The following is a 20227-nucleotide window of genomic DNA, read 5'->3' on the forward strand; positions in this document are numbered from 1 at the left end:
TCTCTCTCTGTGTCTCTCTCTCTCTGTGTCTCTCTCTCTCTCTGTCTCTCTCTCTGTGTCTCTCTCTGTGTCTCTCTCTGTGTCTCTCTCTCTCTCTCTCTCTCTGTCTCTCTCTCTGTGGTAATCCCCCTAATCCACATGCCCTTCCAGCAACTTAACTACCCACCTGTCCTCGGATTCATGTGAAAGCAGGAAGGGATTACAGAGGAGCACTCTCTAGGCCACTGTAAGTGGTTATTGATACAACCTGACGTGAATCCTTCCATTTACTCCCAAGTGGCACGGAGTCCCATTCCAAATCCCCATGCTATTGAACTGTGCCCCCAGGACTGGCTGTATAAACACAAACACACATCTCGCCTCTAAGGTGGAGCTACACACTCTGGGTCCTAGCAACAAATGTGCTCCAGGTAGTTCTGAGGCAGACAAAGTTCTAGAGCCTCTTACCTAGAAGTTTAAAAACTTAGCATATGCAGCAAGGAGATCTGGGTTCAAATCTTTGTCCTGCCACATGCTATACAAGAGTTCCAGTGGCTGATATAGTTATAGTTTTTTGGTTTTCCCCAAAAGGGATGGGGGAGAGGGCTAAATTTTAACTGTGCTGGTTAGTTCTTGGTAACTTGGCACAGCTGGAGTCATTTGGGAAAAGGAAGCCATGATTAAGAAAACGACACTGACAGACTGGTTTGTGGGCAAGCCTGTGGTGCATTTTCTTGACTGACTGATGGCTGATGTGGGCCAGCCCAGCCCACCCTTGGACTAGTGGCCCTGGGCTCTGCAAGAAAACACACTGAGCCAGCCAAAAGGAACAAACATTGCTCCTCTTGGCCTCTGTCTGCTCCAACCCCCAGGCTCCTGTCTTATTTGAGTTCCTGTCCTGACTTCCTTAGGTGATGGGCTGAGATCAGGACCCGGAGGCTGAAGTTAACCCTTTCTCCTCAACTTGTTTTGCTCGTGGTGTCTTAATTCCCACAACAGAACCCTAACTGCAACAGCTAGACAGCACGGGGCCTAGTGAACAGTGAACTGCTAAATCTGTTGATTGAAATTATCAATCAATCAATTGATTATTAATATCAATCCAGAGATATTAAATGCTACCATTTGCCAAGTTTACTGTGAAATCATGGAGTAAGTCCGTACACAACTTGAGGGTTTTTTTTTTAATCCTGGTTTTAGAGAATTGTACTCAAAATGTACTCATGCCAATGAGCTGCTCAGATAAACATGTTTCTTTTGATAAAGGAATTACATACAATATCAGAGGACCTAATGCCCAAGAAAGTGACCTTGAGGACACCCACCACCCGCCTGTCTGCCCAGCAGCAACTGTGCTGTTGCCCAACTTGAGGACTCCCTGACTTCAGACGCATGCTGTCACATGAAATGGGGGTAGAGGAGATGGAAAGAAAGGCAAGCTTGAATGACAAGAGACAGACCTTATTCCTGGTACCAAATCGACACGTGTAGGCCTGAGTATGATACACGAGGACAAAAACCTCTCAAGGCTTCAGGCAGCGTACTAGGATCACAAACTGGGGTGACGTCATCGATTTGCTTGTGGTTTCCCCTCTGAACTGGCCAGTGAGAACTTACTTAACTGTCACTGTTGTGAGTGCAGAACGACATCTTAGGTATACATTTGTTATAAACTCAGAGAACCAGTTCTTCAGAAGCTCTAGTCGTGAAAAAGTTAACGCAAAATCTTCTTTACAGTGCTACTTCAAAAGGAAATTTTATGCTTTACTTGCTGCGTCGTCTGTATAGCATAACTTTTGCCGTACTCTCTCCATATGTAAAACCACCAAGCATATATTTATAGATGTCAAAGTTTAAAGACTAAACCATCAGATTAGAATACTATATCCGGGCACAAATAATCTAAATCAAGTAGACAGCTTTGGTGGCATTCTGATCATGGGGAGTTACTGTGACAGGCTAGTTAACCTTTGCCCTTTGGCCTAGAAGCACACTCAATCCCCCATCACAACAGGGTCTCTCCCCCAAACCTCGCGCTTGTATTTCAGACAGTCGCTTCCTAACCACTGCTCACTCTAACCAGTCTCCCTTCTTTTTTTTTTTTTTTTTTAAAGATTTATTTATTATATGTAAGTACACTGTAGCTGTCTTCAGACACTCCAGAAGAGGGCGCCAGATCTCGTTACGGATGGTTGTGAGCCACCATGTGGTTGCTGGGATTTGAACTCTGGACCTTCGGAAGAGCAGTCCGGTACTCTTACCCACTGAGCCATCTCACCAGCCCCCAGTCTCCCTTCTGCACCTAACGTCTACCTAGCAGTCCACTCACCAATACCCTCTCCTCTGCAAAAGCAGTGCTTGCAAGTGGCAGGCCTTTAAAACAGCACCTCACTTATGCTGTTGTTTGGGGGACCAGATACTACTGACAAACGCTTCAGTACTTACAATGGTATATGTTTTTTAAAAGGGGTTAAGTTTTTGCATATTGTAATTAAAGTTATAGTAATAATTTTAAAAGAAAATTGAAAGAAAAGCACAAAAGGTATCATTGCATGATTCCATCATATAATATTAACACCCAAGCCATAAATCCATAAGACCAGAACACAGGCAAATGGTTGGTTCCAGAAGACGAAGATGGTGGAACAGACAGACTCCTTAAGGCTCCATGGGGAAACGGGAATCTTTCTCAGTGAATACAGTCTAGGGTTGTACAGCAAACACCCTGGCTGTAGTAAATGCCATTGTGCTGCTCACATAATAACTGTTAATCCACGTAACATAAATGTTGCCTCAATAAGCTGGTCTGGAAGGCAGGAACAAGCATACAAGAAAGCCAAGACTCCAAGTGAATAAAGTCCTTTTATAAGAGACAATAAATAATTAAAAACGAGGAAACGTTCAACATCCCCAATAATAAAGAGGACTGCCAAGTTCAACAACGCTGAGGCTGCGTTTCAAGCCTATTAACCTATGGAGGCTTCACTTGGGTTTCCCTGTCTCAGCAAGGTAACGCAGTTCCGGTGATAATATGGAAAAATCGGTTACTTTCACTCACATGCAATGCTTTTATAAAACAACTTGGCAGTATTAAAAATAATAAATAATAAATAAAAGAATTGGGCCAGCGAAGTGGTTTAGCAGGTCCACAGCTGCCGACTTACTTCAGTTCCTGAAGCCCAGGTTGGCAGGAGTGAACCGATCCAAGTATTGATTTAGTTCACCCAGCCATCCAGGAACCCTGTGCTACCAGCCATCACCACAGCATGCTCTGTGCTCCACGCCTCGCTCAGCCCTGCTTTTGCACACAGAGCCTGCCTCAGCATAGTCAGGACATGAGAAATGATGATTACATAAATGACAGAGGGCTGAGGGATACATGTTATTCTTTTCTAAAAGTTCCATGTCCAGCTAGGAATGGTAGCATGTACCTTAATCCCAACACTGGGAAGGAAGCAGGCAGAGGCAGGCGGAGGCAGGCAGGTCTCTGGGAGTCTGAGGCCAGCTTGATCTGCAAAGCAAGTTGCAGGCCAGCCAGGGCTGCATAATGAGACAGGGGGGGGTCCATCTTTATACATTAGTAGTAAGTGCATTTGAGCACGACGGTATGAAGGCTGGTGTTAGGTTGACACTTGATAGATTGCCTGACAACTGGGACAGAAGAGAGGAAATCTTCTAGTACTGCATCAAATTAGTGATTTTTTTAAAATTTATTTACTATAGTTGCGTTATGAGTCAGACTGCATCTTGGAGCTAAGTTTCTCTCCTCTTTCTTTAGTGCTCTCACTCCGCTGAGGAGAGCAAGCCAGTCCAGCAAACACTTTTCCCTGAACTCTTCTCCCCGCTAAGAGCCAAGAAATATTTGCTTGTCAGATTACTTGGTTTTGAAAAGTGGCTTGAGAACGTAAGTGGCCATGCCAGCCAAGAAGGTAGGAATGTCTGTAAGAGGAAGAGGGGTTTTTAAAGGACTGCTATCCAAACAGTAGTCCACCAAGAGGCTGCATCCCAGCCTGTAGCTAAAGAACAGTACGGATCCCACCAAGCCAAGGACAGGACCACACAAGCCTCCTGTCTCGCTGGAGACAGCCCTATTATGGGACTTTTGTCAAAGCTGCAGACCTAGGAGAAGTTTTAAAAATCCCTTTAGCCTTACTATCGTTGAGTAATCTCAGTTAACAACAGGATGCTTCCTCAGGGGCTGTACTAAGTAAATAATTAGATACATAGGTACAATAATAAAAATACCTACATTTTACCAAGTTCAGGTCATACTAAATAAGCTATATATACACTGTAGTTTTGAATCTTGATTTTAAAAATGCATCCTTTAAGGCTAGGAAGATAGCTACATGTTTAACTCAGGTAGACTTTCAAAAGGTTTAATTCCCAACCCCTACATAGTGACTCACAACTGTCTGTAATGCCAGTTCCAGGGGACTAGACAATGTCTTCTAGCATCTGAGGGCACCAGGCACACCCAAGGAGCACAGATGCACAGGCAGGCAAAGCACCCATATGCTTAACAAATGAATGTGTCCTTTACACTCTGTCTAAGTTAGGGTTTCATCACTGTGAGCAGACACCATGACCACGGCAACTCTTATAAAGGACAAAGCTTAACTGGGGCTGGCTGACAGTTCAAAGGTTTAGTGCCCTGACTGCAGGGTGGGAAGCATGGTGGCACTCATAACAGGACTGTCCCCAGAGACGGGAGGTTTGTTGTTGTCGCCTTGGTGGAGTCCATGATGCTGCTGAGCTGCAGTTTCAGGGAGGCAGCCTCTGGGGCTGGGGAGGTAGCTGAGAGTTCTACAGCCAGATTCAAAGGCAGCAGGAAAACAGTGTCACACTGTGCCTGGCTTGAGAATCTGAGACCTTAAAGCCTGCCTCCACAGTGACACACCTCCTCCAACAAAACCACCCCATCTAATAGCACCACCCGCTGTGAGTCTATGGGGGCCATTTTTATTCAAACCATCACATACCCTCACTAGAAACCCTACATGAACCAACAGTGTACACTATTACTAAAGCCCCTCCATTTCCCATCTTGAGCTATTCTAATAGTTCATCCTGTAACCGTGCATACATTTCCTGGTAAATTCCTAGTAGCCGAACAAAGAATATGCACATTTTTACAGTTAAAAAAAAGTCTTTTTTTTTTTTAAGTTACAAAACCTCAATGTGTGTTAGACATGCTTTTAAAGATATATTGGTACTGCTGGGCAGTGGTGGCGCACGCCTTTAATCCCAGCACTTGGGAGGCAGAGGATTTCTGAGTTCAAGGCCAGCCTGGTCTACAGAGTGAGTTCCAGGACAGCCAGGGCTACACAGAGAAACCCTGTCTCGGAAAAAAACAACAACAAAAAAGATATATTGGTGCCAAGACATTGTAGTCCTTGGGCTGAGGGGACAGCTTAGAAGGTAGAATATCTGTAAGCCTGAGGATCTGGGTTCAAGTCCCAGAACCTACTTTAAGGGGGAGAAAAAGCAGCTGAGAATGGCTGGTGCTTTGCACTTTGCACTTAGCATCCCAGTGTTGGAGGTTAGAGAAAGGAGGCTCTGGGGCTCACTCAGCCGGCCTAGCCTATTTGGTAGGCTCCAGGCCAACAGAAGACTCATCTTAAAGGAACTGGATGGCATTCTTGAGGATGACACCTGAGATTAGCCCCTGGACTACCCGTGCATGCACACACAAGCACATGTGCACCTGCACACGCACACGGGAATGAACGCTCACACACATTAAAGAACGAAATAAAAATGTAATTCTCACAGATGTCCTGCATGTGGGCTCTCCTCTGCCACTGTTTCCCACACCACAGAAGAGAATGTGTGTGTACCCACATCCCACCAGCCTGGAGACTGTCTAGGCTTGGGGTGATCTCATTACTACTCACAGAGGATGCCAGCAAAACCAGATCTGCTTCAGGTTTTATTTATTTATTTTTAATATTGCAAGTTCATGAGCTATTCTGGAAATGGGACCCAAACCTAAACATAAAATTCATTTATGCTTCATACAGCCTGAAGATAATTTAAACAATAATTTTAATACTTCTGTACATGAATGATACTTTACAGTGTGGAAGTTCTCACTTGTGGTGCTGTCTGAGGCTCATGGGGGTTTCGACTCAGCAGCATTTTGGGGTTCGGATCTGAGCTGTGTGTGTACCCCGTAGTGAGGGGGGCAGCTCCTTCAGTTTGAGCGGCTTCATCTTACAGTTGTGTCATTTGGCCTTACTGATCTACAGCAGAATTTTACACATTTTGAATATGAATCTCTTGAAGTTGTAAGTATTTCATGAAGATACTACTTATGTCCTATGAACAAAGGCATGGTTATTTTTTAAATGGTAGCAAGGTTGGCTGGCCAGTTATTGAGAACAAAAAGCTAAATCCTAGCTCTTTACACCAGAATTAATTCCCGATACGTCTAGTTACACATGACGAATGCAACTGACTAGAGGAAAAGGGGGCAGGTATGAGGACCCACCAGGGGGGTCTGTACAAGACCTTGAAGACTCTGGGCTCTGTTCCTTAGCTGGGTCTCCACTGGTGTTCTTTACCAGCACAGCCACTGAGAGTAAATATGAGGAAAAGGAAATGGATCTATAGACCCATCAGGGCCCTGCTCACGGCACTGCTGCTTGCTCCTGCCAACGGGTCACTGATAAGTATTAGAAAGGGATTAAAGATTTGCGAGGTGAACTCTTTTCTCCTTGGCTTATCAAAAAGGATGTAAGAAAAGAAATATGGAGAAAATGTATGATCATGAGTTACTTTCTATTGCAAACTCAGTTCTCTTTACCCACACTGGTGACCATGGCCTTAGAGCAGCACAAGACAGGGGACATGGCTCAGATGATAAAGGCTATTTAGGTCACCACACCCAGAACCCACATGGGAGAAGGACAGAACTGACTGCTACAAGTTGTCCTCTGACCTCCACAGGTGCAGTCCCACCACACACACACATACACACATATCACACACACACAATCACAAACATTTGTGAACACATCACACACACACATACACACATCATACACACACAATCACAAACATTTGTGAACACATCACACACACATACACACACACACACAGAGCCCACAAACACATACATATAACTTTAAGACATTCCTCCAAAAAAAAAAAAAAACAAAACAAAACAAAATTTACAGATGGTTGTGAGGTTAAATAAAACTCACAACTTCCTTTGCCTGCAAACGTTTAATTACCTTCTTTTGTCCTTTGCTCTTTGTTTATTTGGGTTTTGCTTTTCAGGACCATAGCAGGGAAGTCTTTAACAGAGGAGGCGGAGCGTAACTGCTCTGGCCAGAGGCTGATCCTGCTGCCCCTTTCTGGCAATGCACAAATACCCAGTTCCTCACAGAAACCCAGAGTGCCGGCTCCCCATTAGCAAGCTCTCCACACAACTCCGGGGTCCTTCTGCAGTGATGCTCGATGCGGGAGAGAGCTACTCCATTAAAGATGATGAAAGCAAGCTTCCTCTACCAGGACACCAAGGTGTAGGATGCAGGCCTCTGCCCTGTGCCGGTTGTCCTGCACACAGGCGGCCTCTGGTGGATACCGTCCACAGTGGATGGTGTTTTCACAGCAGCACCCGCATGCGCATTTTGGAAACAAATTGTTTTGTTGCATCTCCTTATGATACCATAAGAAAATTATTCAAGTAATGAGGTAGCTATGAGGAAAGGAAGTGTGGGGGGGGGAGTAATTTAGTTAACACAAAGCAATCCTTACTGTTAAGTCACACCGCAGTGTTAGAATTCTAAACAAATCAACATTTGTCTTCTCTACATTTCCCTACTGCCATCAAGGTAGCCCTGGGCATGCACCAAGGTATTCATTCCTGCATTGCTGCCATCCGAAACCCAAGACCCAGCTAGCCATGCGCAGAAACTCTCCAGGAAGTGCGCTACAAATCTGCCCTCCTTTGAGAAAAGAACAGTATTTTCAGACTAAATCACTGATTTTTCTTTTACCCATTTGAAGACTCCCTATTTGTTAAAAGGGAAGTTGTCTTCAAAAGTAAGGAAATCTACTTGCCTGGGTCCACACCCATAGGCACCTTCCATACACAAAGTCCACCCAACGATCCTGCCTACAAGAAAGGTTCCTGAGCTGGGCCATTACCCATCATGCTACAATTTAATAATTCTAAGGTTGCTTTTAATATGGTTGGCAAGAATTACAGACACAGTGTTCTACAAATACCAACATCAGGCAGGGAAGAAAGAAAACCCGCTAGTTCTAACAGGTACTTACTTTCATTAACAGCAGAAAAGAACGAGAAACGATGACAAAGAATGAGAGTGTTCCACTATTCCACAGTGTGGAGCCCTGACACCAACTACTGAACAGCCACAGAGTCCACGAAAGCCCAGCCAGCCTAAGACGCAGGCAGCCGAAGCCCACTCTCCTAACAGAGGCGCTGGTGCCAGCATCCTCTCTCCTTCCCATCCCCATCCTCTGCCCAGTTCTCCTTTTCAGCGTGTTTGTCCTTTAAGATTTCATCTTTAGGGCTGGTGAGATGGCTCAGTGGGTAAGAGCACCCGACTGCTCTTCCGAAGGTCCAGAGTTCAAATCCCAGCAACCACATGGTGGCTCACAACCATCCGTAACAAGATCTGGCGCCCTCTTCTGGAGTGTCTGAAGACAGCTACAGTGTACTTACATATAATAAATAAATAAATCTTTAAAAAAAAAAAATTTCATCTTTAAAATTAACTTAAGTGCCTTCCTTGTCTCTGGGATGACACCTAAATGGTGTCATTTTATAAGCTTGGAAAATATTTTTCCCATTCAAATGTTTTCACCGTGTTTGCATTTCTTGGTTTGTTCAGTCCACAGAAGTTCTACTGGTTTTTCATCTTTGTATTCCAGGCACCTGGCAAGATGTGAGGTGCTTGACAGACAAACCTGAAGGGAAAACAAGTGGACACGTGATTTCCAGCCAGCTGTTTCCACCTGACAGTGCTACAGGACCACCTACGACCACAGCAAACCTAACTCACACAGACTGCAACACGTGATGTCCCCTCCAAAGTTCCATCCCTCACCTCCATCTGTCCCCACACACAATCTGATCTTAGAAAATGGCAGCAGCAGCAGCAGCAGGAGGAACTCAGATACTCAGGCCGGGATGCCTCCTCCTCCAACAGCCTGTTAATGAGTCCATCAAAGCCCTACAGGCTGACTCTCCGGAACATACGACCGAATCAGTCACTGGCATGCCTGCTCCGGAACTGCGACCAAGGTTTAGTCCCTCTGTGCTCCCTTCTCCAAACAGCAGCTGTGGTTTCTTGAACACAGTTTTTTAGATCTTGTTCTGCAAAATGTCAACAGGAACCAGGGATGGTGTCCCACGCCTTGACTCCCAGCACTCGGGAGGCAGAAGCAGGCAGAGCTCCGGGAGTTTGAGGCCAGCATGGGCTACAGAGTGAGTTCCAGAACAGCCAGGACTACATAGTCAACAAAACAAACAAACAAACCAACCAACCAAAACACTGCAATGTTATCAGGAAATTACAAGACTACACCTTCTTTGTAAAACACTGCATCATTCCCACGCTCTTCTCTTCAGAAGTACCTTCTACAACAAGTACCTGTCTCTAGACTTTCCCTGGAGCCTGTGCTGTATATCAGCAACACACTGGGGTTGACCTTTCACTTGTCATATTGCTAACTTCCTTCCTTCACCATGAGATCACAGACTGGTCTTTGCAGTACAGCCTGGTACTGTTGGGGATTTTAATTATCCTCAAACAACGCCGTATCAAGTAGCCTTGGATAAGCTCTAGGTTAGATACGGACTGGTATGTTGTGCGATGTAGGTTTATAAAGGTGACCTCAGAAGGGTGGCACCTGTCACACAGCTACACACACACATAAACCATGTGGGTGAGTGATGGGAACAAGATGCTGGACGGGGGAAAGTTTTGGGTTGCCATGGCCATGAAGCCTTTCAGAAAGGTGTGCTGAGATACATCAGAGATCTAGCTAGTTAGTGGAGCATGATCATTCACTGACAGGACGTCACCTAACTGGTCCCCATGGAACTGCAATCAGTGCTCTTCCTGCATCCCGCAGGTACCTCTCATTTCATATAGGCACCCCAGCACTGAAGGCCACAAAGGCATCAGAGCAAATTCCCAGACAATTAAGTCCAGTCTGACTCTTCCAAAGGAAGCTTTGAGAAGGCAAACGAGTCCGACAGCTTCTACGCACCTGCAGCTGCTCACACTGAAGGGAAAGCACAGCCAGAAGCAGGCTTGCTGTGTGTGCAGGTTTGCTGTGTGTGCTGGCATACTGCGTGTACAGGCGTACTGTGTGTGCAGGCGTATTGTGCCAGGGTGTGGGCACATAGGGAAGGGACATCTGCATCCGTAAACATTGCTGGGTTTCTTGGGAACACTGGCTAAAGGCTTTTTAATTTAGATATAATTCAATTACAGCCAGATTCTATAGAATGTCTACACACATATTTTATATAAGATGGGGGAACTTTCTTATTTACTTTCCCTAAATCCTGATGAATGCCAGAAAAAAGGGCAAAAACAACAAAAAATTCAGACATTTAAGTTTCTGATTGGAATACTTAAAAAATCTGCATTTAGAATCCAATTTGATGTCCTTGTATTATATGTAATATTTGGCCAAGGCAGACTGGAGGTTCCAGCACACGTTTTAGTGACGGATTGGCCATGTGATGGTTTGCATGAGTGCTTCTGGATTTGCATCTTCAGTTGACTTGCTATATAAGCGAGGGGTCACTAGAGTTTACCAGTTGTTTATTTCCTTAGCAGTGTGGACCAATGCGAGTGTGCTGTCTGTCACAGACCCCTCCGTGCTTGACTCTCTGATGCCATTTTCCCCTCTGCACAGTCCCTTCTCCCGCAGGGTTGGGAAGACAAACAAAAGGTGGCGTCCTCCTTCAGCACTCAGTGTGTCTGACTCTGGACCACATCTGTACTGATGACGCCCATCCGTCGTCACACAATACCACTAGCCTTTGCAAGTATTTGTTGTACTACAACACCGTGCGCTGGCCCTGAGAACAACACGCATACAGATGGGAAGAATCACGGGTTTTTCTAAAGCTCCTAGATTGGAATTTCAAGACTCAAATATCAGAAAAGTGAGCAATGCTGCTAAGCAGCCTAAGGAATGGCATTAACATGCTACACATCCATTCCATACTGCACGCGTGCGTTGCTAGGTAAACACATGGCTGGACTGCTCCACTGTGGAGGCTTTCTTTGGTGGTGTTTCCTCCTCCTCGCTAGCCTGTGTTTTCTTCTGGCATAGCACCAGATCTGCCAAGCACTAAAAGTTAGACATATGGAATGTGAGGAATGTCTGATAACTTCAGAGATCAGCCCTTAGTCATAAACAAAAATGCATGCCCTTTGAGCTTAGCCTCTGACTCCATTTGAGGCAAACAAAAGCCATGAGGCTGAGTGTGGGCACAGGGGACAAGGTGACACGCAAGGTGACACGGGCTGGGCTGGGCCGGGCGAGCTCTAGATAGAGCTGCTCACAGAAACACCGTCCCTTTATTCTAAAAGCTGATGGGCCACACAGACCAGAGCCTCGCTGAGGCTTAGAGCAGTAAGTAGCACAGGAGTTAGGAAAGACCACTCTCATCAGTGTACAATAAGATGTTCTGTCCCTGCCGGCTTTCACCAACCCCTCCTTATCTTTAGTAATTTAGCCGATTCTATAGGAACAAGTATGTTCAAAATTAAATAGAACCAAAAATCAAAACAACATAAAATAAATGGCTTAAGGATTTGCTCTATTCCGATGAAATAGGAATGTCAAATTGAGTATTTATCTCAACTGAATTATTTCCCCCTGAGACAGGGTTTCTCTGCATAGTAGCCTTGGAACAGCTGTCCTAGAACTCACTCTATAGACCAGTTCGAAGCTCCTCGAACTCACAGATCTACCTGGCTCTGCCTCCCAAGTGCTGGAACTAAAGGTATTCGCCACCACACCTGGCTCAATTGAACTATGAAGGGAAATAAACTTCTGAAAGAAAACAAACATGGCAGCTCACAACTGTCACTAACTCTAGTTCCAGGGGACCAGGGGACCTCTTCTAGCCTGAGGGTACTGCATACACAAGGTACACTGATGTAAAATTAGGCAAACAATCACACACAAAAAATAAAAATAAACAAAAACTTAAAAAAAAAAACCATAAATGCAAAGGAATAAAGGAGGGGTCGTAGACAAGAGCACCTTAATTAGGGGTGACAGAAATGGTAGAGAGGTGACTTAGCAAACCAGAAAAATGGGGAAACCAAGTCACCAAAGAAAAAGCCCAGAAGCAGATCAAATCCCACTGCAACAGCCTGAAATGGGATTCCAGCATCCAAGACTTCACTGTAGCCTGTGCTTGGGAAGCCAGTTAGGAAACAGCCTAACAGAGCTGGCAGAAACGGAACAATCAATTCTCTGCAGAGGCTTAACTAGAGGCGCTGGAGACTTGCAGGCCAGCATCTGGTGCAGCTTACAGAAAAGGTGCCTTGTCAGAAACAAAAAAATGGAGGCAACGTGAACTCACTGAGAGCAAGCTTCCCCAGTTCCCTTGCAGTTCGTTTCAGAGAAGCCCAGGCACTGGGCTGACATTTGTCGGGCTGGGGACGGATTGAGTTGTACCATGAAATGCTAACTAGACCAAGAGGAAAGGCGGACTGCTGAGGGTGCCCCAGTGATACACAGGCTGTGCCTGAGCACTGCTGCACACTCCCTAGTGCACGGCTTGCACACGGTCCTTTGTGTCTCCTCCTTTAATATGACTAACAGCTGTGTGTGTCATGAAGGGCAGGCCCTGCTACAGCAAAACCCTCCACATCTCATATCCTCCTCCCTCAAGCCAAGTCCAGCGTTGTAGAAGCTGCCTCTCCAGACAGTGAGCCTCTGCTTGGCTCGGCGTCCCTGACTGCACCTTAGATGTCCACACCTCCAACCAGAACAAGCATCAGAAATGGAAGGGACAGGGACACGCATACCATTTCTGCTCTCAATCACGAGCCAAAGTAAATTACTGGGAAGAAGGGTCGTTAGTCTCTGGATCTGACTAGAAAAAAAAAAAAAAAGAGCAGAATGGCTGAGATTAGCTCCCCCATTTTCAGACTACACAATTATATACGAAGAACCCAAAGTCCCTACCAAAAGGCGGTTGGAACTAATACACAAATTTAGCAAAGCAGCAGTATTCAAAATAAGTAGTTTTTATTCAGGCCACGATGGACTTCTTGAGAGTAGAATTAAGAACATTCCATCACAGCCTCAACAACTACCACCATCTAGGAATAAGTCTAACCAACGAGCTGAAAAACACCACCAATAACAAATTACCAATTACAAAACCCTGACGAAAGGAAGTGAGGGGACTAGAAAATGGAAAGGCGTGTCATGCTCATGGATGGCAGAATTGATAGATACTGTGAAATTGAAATGTTACTGAAAGTAACCTATAGACTCAATGCAATCTCCATCAAAATACCAATGACAATCTCACAGAAATAGGAAAACGATCATCCTAAAATTCATATAAAGCACAAAAGACTCAAGTCCAAGCAATCTGCTGAAAAAATTATTATAAACAGCAAAAAAGGGAATCTCCAACGTCTGACCTCCACACAGCTATGCACTCACACACACACACACACACATATACAGGAAAAAAAATGTTTTGTTTTTTAAATCCTAACACTGGGAAATCAATCCCTGAATGTAATTTTAAAACACAGATAAACACTAAGAGACCATCTGTCGTCGTGTGGTTCACCCTGTGAACTGAGGAGGAATGGCAGGGGAACCTTGGGTGGAAACCCACTGTGTGCTCGCTCATTCAACATGTACAACTGACTAGCAGGAAGTTGTAAAATCTTTCTTTAAAAATAATTCCCCAACTTTAATTTTGAAAGCCATAAAACTTCCTGTTGTCTCTATTTACTGATCACAAATTCATCCCTAGAGCAAGCTCATATGAAGTTTTAAAGTTAAAATTTTCCTAGATATAAATATATGCAAAGTAATATGCAAAACTGTGAGCCGTAAGGATATTAACACAGTCAGAATAAAGCACACTCCAGCAAGCTTTAGGTTGATAGTGGCGTAAATGGCACACCTTGCTCTCCTACGCTTTTCTGTGTTTCCATCTTTGTGTGTGTGTGTGGTGTGTGCATATGTGGGGGCATGAGAAAGAACACAGGTCTCACTCCCCGACTTACTATCTGGCTTTACCCAGTCACTCTCTGCCTCATTTCCTTGACATCGAGTCTCTCACTGAGCCTGGAGCTTGGGGTTTCTCCACTGTGTGTGGTCAGTGACCCGCCTCTCTGGGATGACAGGTGTGCGTGGCCACAGCCAGCTTTACACGAGTGCTGGGGCTGAAACAGAGATCCCAAAGCACTCAGACCCACTGGGCCATCCCCCAGGCCTGGCTTGGTCTGGTTTGGTTTGGCTTGGCTTGGTTTTACAACATGGTCTCACTGCGTGCCCCAGCCTCCAACAGGCAAGCACCCCCCCCCCCCCGTTCAGCCTTTTTTTAGATGCTTTCTGCATTCAGCATCCTATTAAGAGAGCCATGGCCTCCACACTCAGGTTCCAGCCCATGAAGATGAAGCATGTCCAAACTGCTGCTGACACAGGCAGTTGTTGGCACTAAGAACCTTGAAGGCAGCAGAGAAGAAACGATGGTGGCTGCTGGGGAAAATGTCCATGTGACTGCATTTGAAACGGCTGACCCAGTAAACTCTCAGCAGGCACTTTCCCTTATTTTAGCAGATGACTCCTTCAGAATGCCATTCTACAGTAGTCTGTGATGAACAGGTCTCTGTCTAGTTACCCACTGGGCTGTCAGTACACAGCAGAAGCAGCCATGAAATAGCAAGAATGTCCCCGTCTAGTGCAGCCACAGGCCTCACCCTTAGCACCCTCCCTCCATCAGCCCTGACAACAGTCCACAGATGCCCAAGGCTGGTCTCCTCTCCAGCCACAGGATGTAGGCTGCTGAGTGCTCTCTGCACTCTGAGCCTCCTGGAGGCTGGGCTGGCCTGGGAGGTGGTCCCCCGTTGAGTCGGTAGGTACAGATCCTCATCCTCGAGCTGTTTTACCGCCAGATGACAGACAGATCGGGGGTGTTTTCTAGAAGGAACCTGACTAGGGCACAGCAACCATTCATCGAATGCCTTTGCCTTTGTTTCGGGCTAGTGACCATTTGGAACGTTCATCCTCCTGGCATTATTTCAGCTGCAGCTTTATGTTCAATTGGCCCAGCAAACCTACGATTCTCTAAATCATTTGAGACTGTTTTCCAAAGAAAACAATCATCCTCTAATTACCCTGCTCTGAAGTGCACATTAGTGTCCGTGAGAAAGTGTTGGGTTTATAGGAACTTGACGAGTTAGGCAAATGTCTCCAGTCTCTGTCACATTAAGTAACATGGGATTGGGCTTTTAAAAGTGCCGCTGAGACAGGACAAAATTTAACTCCTTTTTTTTTTTTTTTTTTTTTTGATAATGTAATCGTTAAAGACGGTGACTGGCTGCTTTAGGAGGGAAGGTTTGACACTTTGTCTGACGCTGCTTCCCGTGGTCTTGGATCCCTAACGCTCCCTGCTTTTTTTTAGCATGAACACTGTATCGTGTGAACAGGTTAAGGATGTAAAAGTCCTGACTCCATCACTGGGATCCATGGTCCGTCTAAGCTGTGTCTCTCCAATGGCCACCTAAGAAATAATGGTAAAATCCTGTCCATAAAAGCATAAAAACACCTAAATTATACTTGTGGAGTCTTCCTCAAACCTTAGAACTTTTATAGAAACATATTTAAGGAAGTGTAGCGATGGTAAAATAAATCGCTCACTTGCTAATTCATCTGCTTGTACACAATTGCTCATTTTGCTACATTCATTATTTCCATTTGTAACATAGAGAATCTCTCCTTCAGGTCACAGACTGATTTCAAACCTAAACGTGGTTTTTTTATCTTGAAAACTTTAACACATGCCAAGGTGTAAAAGCTTTTTCCATGTGTGACAGTAACATATTCTGCCTCTGTTCTCCAGTTTTCTACTTAATGACTTCTACCTCCCAGCATGCACTGGGGCACTTAGGGCACACAGTAGGAATCTTACCCTTTGTGCCTGCTGTCCTCTGAATCTATCTGCATCATCCTTTAAATAGAACAGATAACTTCATGGCAGCAAAGCCAAGACACAGAGACACTGACTGGACCAGGTACAAAGCGTACACCAGAGTCCCCAAGATACAACTCTGCAAAAGCAAAGGAGGGGCCAACCCCATCTCTGCAGCTCCCCGAGTTCTGGCACTTAACAATGTCGACTGTCCGCCTTGTTAAGTCTGTGAAACAATAGAATTAGATTCAAATGCCCAAGGTTAATTCATGTTCGAAAACTTAATGATTTCTCAGGTTCGCTTCAGGTTGTAATAATTTATGTTGTATTTTCTCACTGACTTAAATGGAACTCTAAATGACTCTTAATTAGCAGTAGGCTCTAACAATTTTGTTTTAAACCTCAGTGCCCCAAAAGAGCCCTTTAGAATTATCTGACGAGAAATACATGGGTCTTTTAAAAATCACTTAAAACCATATATATCACTCATGGCCAACTAGATAAACTGTGAGATGTCTCATGTGACATTCAGGACTCTCACACTCCGACCTCAACTCACCTTCCAGTTTCCATCCCCAGTGACTCCTTTACTGTCCCCACGGCCACACGTCTTACTGAAAGCATTTGCCCTGAGCCCCAGAGCTGCCTGTTGCCCACGTGTTTAATTTACAGTACTTACCATCAGCTGGACTCCTGAGTTCATACATTCAAGTCCTACTAACTCTTAGATTACGTAATTTATCATCCAATCTAGGTCAATTCTGACCCTGAGAGGGAATGTCTATGGGATGAGATACCAGGAATAAAACATGGCTGCCCAAGAGTGGGAATGTAATGGCTCTATAGAAAAACCCATCAAATCCTGATGTCGTAGAAACAAACCTTCCATTTGACTTTCTACTACATTTTATTATTTCTGCCACATACTTCCACCATGTCTTTACTGCCTAATCCAGTCTGAGTCCCGCCTCGACTCCCATTCCGTTGGGTCTCAATGCTTCGGTGTATATAGACAGGATGATCCCCTAGTGGACCTAACTTCAGAAAGTCAGTGCGTGCCTTCTGACGATCGGCATAACTTACAGACAGGATCCAAGAGGCTGAAGAAATGGTTCAGTGGTTAAAGGCCTTGCTGCAGAAGAACAAAGACCGGAGATCAGATCCCCAAAACCACACTACTGCCAGGTGGCCCACTTGTAATTACAGATCAGAAAGCAAAGACACAAGATTCCCAGCGCAAACTGGTTGTCTAAACCTAAGAGCCAGTTCTGAGTTTGACTGAGAGATCGGCCTCAATAAAGAAGTTGTATGAGGAACTGAGGAAGGCTTGCAGCCTCCATGGGTTCCTGCATACACGCACCCACACACGTGCACATGTATGTACACACACATGCACACATACCATACACAAACGGATACAGGAAAAGAAAAAAAAAGAAGAAGGAATTATAATCCTTGGTCAATTCAAAGACCCATCTCCTTTGGCGATGTCCTGTGTTTGCTATGCAGGTTTGACCACAGCAAATTTACATAGGATGTTAAGACACAGCCTTATCACCCAATCCCTCGGAGTCATGATGCCAGTACATTTAAGTACAAGATAAGCTGAACTCTGGGCTTCCACGAGGTATGATATTGCTCTATCTAGGAGAGCTTCAGAGAAGAGTAGCTCTCGGGACAGATGGCTGGGGATTGCTTATTCTCTGACACAGTTTTGACCTCCCGGGATCCCAAGGTTCTTAAACTGTATTCTTTATAAGCTACTGACCACCTTGTGTTAGGTCCTCGAGACAACCCTTGGGGATTCAGATCTGATCGCATTTGATCTTTGTATCCTCCAGAGCACACAGAGTAACACATACCAGAAATGTTTGATAAACAGTCACAGAATTAATTTTGGAAGCTGTACGTAAACGATGTGAGCTTGGACCTTGACTGAACCAAGAATCCCTCTGGTCATCCTGAGGCAATGGCACAGACAGAGCCTCGCTCAGCTCTGTTTCAGTCATTGATTTCAACTCCCCAGTGTGCAAAAGTCTCTGAGGGAGAGATAATGAGTTTATAAAACACTACGGTCGACAGAAAGGAAGAGACTGTCCAGAGTGAGCGTCTAAGGGGCAGATGGTGCCGGAACCCAGGCATTCTGCCCACCATTCTCCACAGTCTTTAGCCACCCAGGAAGATAGCTACGAACTGAACAGAGCGGCATTTATACAAAGAAAATATTTATACTGGGTAGTGGCAGAGCACACCATTGATCCCACTACTTGGGAGGCAGAGGCAGGGGGATCTCTGTGAGTTCCAGGGCAGCCATGGATACACAGAAAAAGCCTGTCTCAAACAAAATAAAACAAAGAAAATATTTACAACAAATGTTCCAAATTCTATTACTTTGTTGAAAATGAGGGAGATTTGAGATAAAGCTTTCAAAGGGTCCTTTTCCAGGCTCTGGACGGGAAAGCTGACGAAGTTAGAGAGGAAGGCGCTCATTGGGGAGGGAGAAGGTGGCACACCAGGAAGTTAGAAGCAGAAAGCTTTAGTTCTTAAGTTCCCATTTCTAACACAAATTCCAACTTACTAGACTAAATGCTGATTCCAAAAGCCGTCTGGTCCCTGTGACTCCGCCTCATAAGCGCCCATGAAAGTGCTGCTATGCTGCAATCAAGGTGTTCTGGAGACACTGTAGACAAGGCATGCCATTGGCTGGAGTGGGGCCAATCAATATGGCTTTGACTATAAGTTGTGAGCTAAACAAAAGCAATTTTTAAAAATCAAATATTTATTTTGGGGCCAAGTGTATTACACTATACTATATTCAAATACAAAGATGTCGGATTTGGGAGAAAAGTGAAAGGTTCCTTTCCTACCTGTAAGTTTCTGCACTCTCTGTAACAGTGATTAAACTGAAGCCTCCATGGTCCGCTCCCATCTGCTGGGAGTCTGAAGGCATGAGAAGTATGTCGCATTTATACAACAGGAAATATCTAAAAGCATTCTGCAGAGATTTCCTTCCCCCACACCCCCTTCCACACCCATTCCTTAAACAGCTTTCAAAAGGCCTGTTGTGTTCTTTAAAGAGCTAAGCTTTGGTTACTAATAAAAACTAGTGCACCTATCCCTTGGCTTGTTTAGACAACACATCACCACCACCGGCCCCTTGATGACATAGGACCCTTGATGCTCCCACAGTTTAGTGCCATGCAGGTCAGATCTGCTTCTTTGGTGTTATGAGGGAGGAGTTTAGGAGGAAGAGAAGGAAGCTTACCAACTCAGCTTTCTGTTCTCCACATAGCAAGCCCTGCTCAAGAGGTCCTTCTGACCTCTGACCTGATCTGTGGTAAACACTCAAGTCAGAAGAGGCCCTTTCACCCCTTTCCTCCACCACCCCAGCCCCTACCCCTGACCCACCCTCAAATCAGCTTTGCTCAGTCAGGGTTTGAATGCCCACCGGCATTTACCCCGCCGATGGAAGGCTGAAATGCACAGAAGGTGGAGTGCACAGGCCCAGGGATGCCTGAAGCTGAGGTGAGGACAGGTGCAGAGGCAAGGAGCCACGCGTCTCTTGATTATTTCTCTCTGTGAGCCAGCACCAGGGGCAGCTGTGAGTGGCTGCCTTTATGAAATGTCCAAACACGCCTTTTCTATGGCTGTAACAGACTACTGTGGTGGTCGTGCTACGGAGGAGGTCAAACTATGTATGGGCACACCACACTGCAGGCTGGTACACAGAACTGGCACACAGCCAGCTGAAGTTGGCCTCTCCACTTGAAGGCATGTACCCATGCCCCCAGAGGCCAAGCCATGTCCAGGAACCTCTTGGTTCCATCAAAGAGTACTTTCAGTAAGAGTGAGCCAAGCTGGCCTAAGCCGGAGCCACTCTGGACCCTCACCACAAGAGGGCTCTGCTGGTTCTGAAGACAAGCACAGTACAACGTTTCCTTCCCTGTGTAGGCCTGGCTTAAAGGTTTTCCTAAAATATTCTTGACTTAGAGAAAGAGCGAGAGCGAGAGCGAGAGCGAGAGCGAGAGCGAGAGAGAGAGAGAGAGAGAGAGAGAGAGAGAGAGAGAGAGA

At 45.4% G+C, this 20227-nt stretch overlaps 1 protein-coding gene across 6 annotated transcripts in view; it reads right to left on the reverse strand.

Annotated features, from left to right (window-relative positions):
* Window positions 1-20227, reverse strand: part of Wwc2 (WW and C2 domain containing 2) — a 167194-nt gene that overhangs the window by 96856 nt on the left and 50111 nt on the right. Inside the window, exon 1 of one of the 6 annotated variants that reach the window (XM_029480326.1) lies at window positions 18735-18789. The exons of the other annotated variants lie outside the window; for them this stretch is intronic. The gene's annotated coding sequence lies outside the window, so the exon portion shown is untranslated. Of the gene's footprint in view, window positions 1-18734; window positions 18790-20227 lie in introns of those variants that run through there. 6 annotated transcript variants of the gene reach the window in all.

Source organism: Mus caroli, chromosome 8, assembly GCF_900094665.2.
Source record: "Mus caroli chromosome 8, CAROLI_EIJ_v1.1, whole genome shotgun sequence".
NCBI lineage: Eukaryota > Metazoa > Chordata > Mammalia > Rodentia > Muridae > Mus > Mus caroli.